This window comes from Gopherus flavomarginatus, chromosome 7 (genome assembly GCF_025201925.1).
Source record: "Gopherus flavomarginatus isolate rGopFla2 chromosome 7, rGopFla2.mat.asm, whole genome shotgun sequence".
NCBI lineage: Eukaryota > Metazoa > Chordata > Testudines > Testudinidae > Gopherus > Gopherus flavomarginatus.
Window position 1 is genome coordinate 12,746,465 of NC_066623.1, and position 8,353 is coordinate 12,754,817.

The window sequence follows — 8,353 nt, forward strand, 5'->3', positions numbered from 1 at the left end:
CAGAGCTAGGGTATGGAACAGAACCCTAGGATAGAGAGGGGAGTAGCACTGGTAAGCTTTGTGAGTGCTCTCCTCAGAGGATGACCTGGCAAAATGATTAGAGGCAGCAGAAAAGTAACTGGAGGATCTCAAGCTCAGCTGACCGAAGATCTCCAGTTCACTGAGGATGAAAAACAGCACTTGCGCCACATGGTATATGATTAGGAGATGCAGCTACAGGCTCGGTGTACAAAGACCCCGAAATCCGGGAGAAGAGAATGAGTCAAAAGACCATAGACATGCTCTTCAGGTAAGAAAGATCTGGGAGAGTAGACCCAGAGGGCAAAGACCAGGTAGAGGCTCTCCAGACAGTTCTAGGGGGGAGAGACCTGATTGAAGGGGCAAGGACTAAGACAAGCTCCAAGGCAGAGGCCTGAGAAAAGAACCCTGGTAGATCGGGTTGCAGAGACTATTACTAGTAGCTTTCCAGACAGTCTGGGAAGGAGAAGACCCTTGCCAAAGTGGGGCAAAAGATGGGGTAATGAGAGATTACTCTCTATAGAACTACCACCCCAACCCTGTTGGGGGGGGGCCGGGGGGAATGACAGGATGGGCAAGGCCCAGAGGCCTGTTGCTGGAGGCCTCAGTGTAGCTAAGTCCTCCAAGTGGAGAGACTGCACTGGAAGCTGCCAATCAGGAGGGGAGGCTGCAAGGGGTTAGCCAATCAGAGGGTTGAAGGCTAGTTTAAAAGGCACTGCAGTGTTCCGCCACAGAAAGGCTGGCTGGAGCTCTTGCACAGGTAACGTGGTAGTGATGTGAAGCAATCCTTCCATCTCTGCACAGATCGCTCCTGCCACTCCTGGGCAGCACTGGAGGGAGAGTCCTGAACTTATGTCTTCTGTGTGTTACCACACTGCACTACTTGTAGGCTCTAGGTGAAATTTTCAGAGGCACCTAAGGAAGTTTAGTTGCCCAATTTCTATTGAATGCAAAATCATTTGGGTGCCTAATCCCCCTAGTACCTTTGAGACTCTTGCTCAGCAGGGCTAGGTGCCCTTTCTACAGCAGGTACTTAGAATAGCTATGTTCATAGTTTGTATCACACAACTGTTGGGCTGAAATCTTCTGTTCTATGGGAGAATATAGAAAGAGAATCTTGATGGAATGTTTGAGCAAAGTCCTAGTGCATTTCTCCATTCTCCCATCATACAAAACAGTGTGCCCTTATTTAGATTTTTGGCAGTGGAAATGTCAAGTTTTGAACCTTGGAATGTAGTAGTTAATGTCCTCAACTGTTCTGATTTAACAAAGATGTGATGGTTTGAAAACCGTATACTGAGCATATACAGCTAAATAATTTTGTTTGGTAGCCGCACAGTTAACACTGAAATTGGAGGTAAGCTCTCTCTGACTTCAGTTGCATTTTCTGAAAAAAATTACTTAAAATCTGCTTTTTTTGCATGATTAGTTTTGATAGTTTCCACTGGTAGATTTTGAAGTGGTTTCCATAAAAGTGGATAAAGTGTCACTATCCCCATTTTATAGATAGAGAAACTGAGGCTCAAGGCCACAACTTAAATCAATGGTGGAGGGCTTGTCTACACTTAAAATGCTAAAGCTGTGCCACTGCAGTTGAGCCACTGTAGAGTTTTAAGTGTAGAAACTGTGCCAATGGGAGGTTTTCCTATGCAGAGCGCTTGCATAAGGTCTGTGCACCATTTATGTCTCACTCAAGCCCTATTTTGATCCTCAAGTGGTGCAACACTTTATGCTGACCCTTCGCACAAGAGTGAATTTAATCTAGTGCCAGTTCTCTACAGTTTGCCACTGAAGACCTAGATGCAAAAGTCACATCCTGTTTCTTAAGGCACATCAACTTTTTGCACTCAGTTCACTTATGAAATCTTTCAGAAGAGCAAGTGGGTGGAGGGAGAGAATGGGAATGGGGAAGATGTTTTTAGCATCCTAGGAACCCCGAATGACTCTTAATCCATCTCTTCCTTCCTATCCCATGGATAATTAGAAGCCAGCTTTTCTAACCCTGCATCCCTGGTCTGAGTTCTCTTCTTAGATCTTCAAGAAGGCATTAGATTGCAAAGCAAGTTTCTGAACCCAGCCCAACTTCTTTTCTGGAACCTGTCTACTACTGCTTGCAAATGTTTCATTTCATTCTTAAGAACCCTTCACTTGTGTTGTCACTGAAGTAAACAAGCAGTTGCTAGGATGGCATGTGATTCTTTATTTAAACTGAAATGTATCAAATGTAACAGCTTTTCACCATTTTTGTGCAGATCTCTCCATGAGTCCTTTCCTAAATTCCCTCTAATGCTCTCAAGTATTTATTGTATTTGCTCTCTTTTATTCTGTTCAGTGAGCTTTAGATACAACATCCAAATGTGGAGTCTGTCTTAATAAAATTATCCCCACCTTTGCACTGCAATCTTCTATCCTTTTAGGTCAAACAGTCCTTCAGGACTCCAAGGATTCCTGTAGACACAGGGGCATAATGAAGTGAAGGATATGTGCTCAAATGCCATCTGAAAGTAACTTGGTTGGTGGGAAGAGGGCAGTGATCAGTTCTCAATGTCCACTGAAGGTAGGACAAGAAGTAATGGGCTTAATCTGCAGTAAGGGAGTTTTAGGTTAGCTATTAGGAAAATTTTTCCCGCTACAAGGATAATTAAGCACTGGAATAGGCTTCCAGGGGAGGTTGTTCTTAGAAATTTCCAATGATGTGAATTCCACAAGTTAGAAAAACACCTATCAAAGGCAGTCTAGATACTTTGTCCCGCTTCTGCAGGGGCGATAGACTAGATCGGGGTGGGCAACCTACGGCATGCGTGCCAAAGATGGTACACGAGCCAATTTTTAATGGCACGTGGCTACCTGCTGGGACTCCGTGTGCCATTAAAAATCATGCCGACGCGGCAAGCTGTGGGGTCCACGGTCCCAGGCTGGAGTGCTTACCCGAGCGCAGCAAGCCTCCGCCCCCCCTCCCCTGCTTTCCCCTAGAGCCCTGCCGCTGTGCGCGCAGTGCTCTGGGGGCTGGGGCTGGGGCTAGGCGCTCCCATGGGGCAGCATTTGGCTCTGTGGGGAGGGAAAGACTCTCCCCGCTCATCCAGAGCCCTGCTGCTGTGCGCACAGCACTCTGAGGGGCAGGGCAGGGCTACGCACATGGAGGTGGCAGCGGCAGGGCTCTGGATGAGTGAGGAGCCTCATGGTAAGGGGGCTAGGTCCGGGGCCAGCGGGGGGGGGATTGGGTAAGGGGTGGGGGCAGTCAAGGGACAGGGAGCAGGGTGGGTGGGATCCCAGGGGTGGTTAGGGTGGGGGTCTCTGGAGGGGGCAGTCAGGGAGCAGGGGGGTTGGATGGGGCATGGGAGTCCTGGCGTCTGTTTGGGGGGTGGATAGGGGTCAGGGCAGTCAGGGGACAGGGAGCAAGGAGGGTCCTGAGGGAGCAGTTAGGCTGTGGGGGGGTATCTCTGGAGGGGGTGGTCAGGAGACAAGGAGCTGTGGGGGGTTGGATGAGTTGGGAGTTCTGCAGGGTCCTGTCAGGAGGCAGGGGTGTGGAGAGGGGTTGGGGCAGGCAGGGAGCAGGGGAGGGTGTTGTATGGGTCCAGAGTTCTGGGGGTCCTGTCAGGGTGTGGGGAGCAGTTAGATAGGCATGGGAGTCCAAGGGGTCTATCTGGGTGTGGATAAGGGTTGGGGCAGTCAGGGGACGACGGGTAGGGGTCCCAGGAGGGGGTAGTCGGGACAAGGAGTAGGGGGTTGGAGTTTCTGGGAGGGCAGTCACTCAGCCCTCTGCCCTGAGCCCTGCACCTCCACACTCACCCAGGCGCCTGCCCTGAGCCCTGTGCCACCCACCCCTCTGACTCTTTCACCCCCCCTCATGACTCCAGCCCTGACTGGCACCCTCACACATACCCAGCCCCCCTACCCTGACACCTGCACCCCCCTCACATGCCCCCAGCCCTCTGCCTTGACTCTTGCACCTCACCCTGAGCACCAAATGGGAGCCCCTGCACCCCTCTCACCAAATGGGAGCTGCCCAGGTGAGTGCCCCCACACCCAAACCTCTGCCTCAACCCTGAGCTCCCGCCTTCACCCCCAGCCCTGTGCTCAGTCCACTTCCACTCTCAGCTCAGTGCAGAGAGAGGAATAGAATGGGCCAGAACCAGGGAGAAGGTAGGTACCCACTGTGTGTGGGCATGGCTGGGACCCCAGACCGGCACTGGGCTGAGCGGGTCCGGCAGCCAGGATCCCAGCTGGCAGGAGCCGGAGGATGGAACCCCTGACCGGCAGTGAGCTGAGCCGCTCAGCCCACTGCCAGTCTGAGGTCCCGGCTGCTGGTCCCGCACAGCCCGCTGCCGGTCTGAGGTTCTGGCTGCCAGACCTTTCCCAGCTGGGGTCCTGGCCGCAGGCCTCACTGAACCCACTGCCAGCATAGGTGAACAGAACCCCAGACCAGCAGCGGGCTGGCGGTGTAAGATCAACATTTTAATATAATTTTCAATGAAGCTCCTTAAACATTTTGAAAGCCTTGTTTATTTTACAATACAAGACTAGTTTAGTTATATAATATATAGACTTGTAGAGAGAGACCTTCTAAAAAACATTAAAATGTATTACTGGCACACGAAACCTTAAATTAGAGTGAATAAAGGAAGACTTGGCACACCACTTCTGAAAGGTTGCCGACCCCTGGACTAGATGATTACTCAAGGTCCTTTTCCCCCCTACATTCAGGGCTGTAACTAGGGTGAGGTGAGCAGGGCAGCTGCCCAGGGCACAAAGCTGGCAAGGGTGGAAAAATGAAGTGGTGCAAGATTGGGCCCAGCAGTACTGACTTAACTATCTGAAACTTTCTTTTACAGCGCTGTGAAATACTTCTGTCAATGAGCCTGTTATTTAGGTCCACCTAATTCTGAGTCTGGCACCATCTGCTGGATAAACTAAATAACACATTCATCCTCAACCATTTACTTACTGTAGTGCTGTTTATCTTTAACTTAAAGATAAACACACAAAAAGCACTGGGGTTGTGCCTATTTTCTCTGTGCATAAAGATAACTTGAAAAGGTTTAAAATCCCCACCACACACACACACCCTCCTAAGGTGAAGAGGCAAATGCAGCATTCATCACTTGTCCATCTCTCTAAACCTGAGAGCAGCCGCTGCTGCAACCTAGAGGATCCTCGGAACTGCTTTAAATTGCAGTAACTGGGTTTGGAGATTTGGGGATAAATCCGTATTATTCTTGGCACACAGTGGACATCTATCACTCAGATTCCATAGTAGCTATACAATGGCTCAAAGGCTTGTTTGAAACAATAAGTAGTAACATAGGTAGATCTATCAGCTCCGTAATAGTCTGACAAATAGTACAGCTGAATAATTCAGAACGCATATGATTTTCACAGCCACTGAGCCAGTGCCTGTTTGAAAGTATGTGTCCCATCTCTACATCTTTGACCACATCACTGTTCTGGGCACCCTCCTGCATCCCATCCCACTACAACCTCTAATTCTGTCTTCTGATACTACTCATTCTCCCCATCCATTTTTCACAGCATTTTTCCTACTCCTCACAGTCCCTGTGTCCTTTGAGCCCCCTGAACCATGGAGAGGCAGCCATTTTGTTTGTGGGTTGGGGCTTCAATGTCATTGAAAACAGTGAGCAGTGGCAGCCAACTTTATTATAGGCAGCCTCACTGCCATGTGCAGGTAAGCTGCATGGAAATGGTGGCCATCTTGCTGGTTTCAGCTCCATTGACTGTAACAGGAGATGGTGACCATTTTGAATAAGGGAAAAATTGTGTTGGCAGCCTTTTATCATGTTTTCATGAAACAAATTAAAAAAACAAAACAAACACCCCAAACACACTAGACGTGAGAGAAAATTGAGAGTTGGCAACACCAAGTATAAATTAATGATTCTGAGAGGGGTAAATGCCTCTGCTCCTTGTTGATCTGATGACAGTATCAGCTCTAAAACCCAGTGATGACATTTTGATTAACTATTTCATGGCTGATTAGTTTACTTGCTGGAAAGGGGGAATTTGGTAAGGGGGAATCTGGAGTTTTTATGGGGAAGGAAATGCAGAAGGAACAGTGGAAACTCACAAAGGCGCAGAGATAGGAGGATGTGGGAGGAAGAAATGCAAAGGGCAGAAATTCACATCACCCCTCGTTGGGCCCACATGTAGCATCTCCCTGAGTGATGGATGCAATGACAGGACAAAGCAAAAATAATAGATACTACATGTGTAGTTGCACCATAAAGGCTGTATTCTCCCCTTGATATCTGTGCAAACCTTTCATTAATACCATTAGGTGAACTGCTGTACAGTATGAGGGGGTGGGAGAGACTATGTTCTGAATTTATACATGTACATCCTGCCATGGACCATAAATAAGCATGGATGTAGGAACTGATAGTATATTGTATAAAGAACAAACACAACATCTTGAGTCTGACCTCCTGGCTTAGAGGGAGAGTCTTTCTTCTGGCAGGTGCCCCCTTTCTGGTGTCAGAAAAGTGGATTAGGTTTACTATCCCTTCAGAGATGTAACAAAGCAGTATGAAAAACAGACCAGCTGTTACTATTGTGTCTAATCCTCTGAACCATGTTTTTTAATACAACGTGAGTTACAATGGAGAAAGAGGAGATGGACACAGGTTGATTATTTTTTTAACACACTATACTTGTTCCTATGACAAAGTTCCTCAAATTTAGCCCCTCCTTACAAAAATGTAGGCAAAATTAGATATCTCCTGAAGGAAAAATACTTTATACAGTCCAGATCTGGATTTAGGCAATCCAGACTCTGTCCACATGCCATTGTCCTGCCATCCACTTGGAGCAGTGATTAGTGAGGGTTGCCCTGTCACCCTTCTCAGCCAAGTACAGGCAGTAGCATGCCTCCACACCTCAAAGTGGCCGCAGGGATCCCCTCTCCTCTTGTAGAGGCAAGGGTGTTGTGATGTTATTGACATAAACTGTGACTGTATAGATCATCGTTGCAACCAAGGTCCTATGGTTTCACCAGTTCTTATATAGAGGAGGCCAAGTGGGGTGTCTACGGAAAGGTTGTAGTTTGCTGACTATGATTATGCTGGCTGTATGTGAGTATCATTTTTGAACATATTTGAAGTTATGAATATTGGCTATATGTTTGATTCGAAGTAGCCTCAGTGAAGCATTAGGTCAGCTTCTTGAGAAAGGACTATTCCCAGGAAGTGCCCAATCAAGAAACACTTAACTGACAATGGACTTTGGGAGACACCAATCCACATCTGAGCTTTCTGGGAATGTTCAAACTAACATGTAAGCAATGGCATTGGCCTGCAAAAAGCTGAATCATTCATAGACATGTGACTTGCCCAGGTGGCTACGGACTCAGTCTTGTTGCTGTGATCTCACACAGGAGGACAAAGGGGTTTCTGCCCACAAGAGAGAGAATATAAAAGGCCCTGGAAACCTCTCCATTTTTATCTTCAGCTGGCTCAGAAGATAGCCTCTCCACTCCCAAAGCGATGCCTGAAAGAAACTCGAACAAAGGACAGTAACTACGAGGGTTTGAGTGATTGCTGGACCCAGTCTAGGAAGAAGTCTAGACTGTGAAAGACGCTTATTGGAACATCTCTGAGGGTGAGATTTACCTGCATTTAGTTTCCTACTGTATTAGGTTTAGACTTGCATGTTTTTGTTTTGTTGTGCTTGGTAATTTACTTTGTTCTGTCTGTTATTACTTGGAATCACTTAAATCCTACTTATTATACTTAATAAAATCACTTTTGTTTATTAATAAACCCAGAGTAAGCCATTAATTCCTGGAGGAGCAAACAGCTGTGCATATCTATCAGTGTTATAGAGGGCGGACAATCTGAATTTACCCTGTATAAGTTTTTTTTATACAGAGTAAAACGGATTTATTTGGAGTTTTGACCCCATTGGGAACTGGGTATCTGGGTGCTAGAGATAGGAGTACTTCTTAACTGAAAACAGCTTAAGTCTGCAGCTTGTGGAGGATGTGGTTCAGAGCTGCGTCTGTGTTTGTAATAGGCTAGCATATGTGGCTCAACAAGACAGGGTACTGAAGTCACAAGCTGTCAGGGAAAACAGGCTCAGAGGTAGTCTCACTACAACAGGGGAGAATCCTAAGGGGGTTTCTGTGACCCAACCCGTCATAGGTGTATCGAGGTAGTCCTCAGTACTTACTCCCAGCAGCTGGGGTGGATGGGTCTTGGTTGTTGCACTCTTCTTCTCCAACACATAGGCCTAGTCTTTACTAGGAAAAAAAGTATTTATAGAAAGTAAAAACCCTAGTTTAGACAGAGCAATTTGTATTTTCATGTGTTAGGGTTGACCCTGA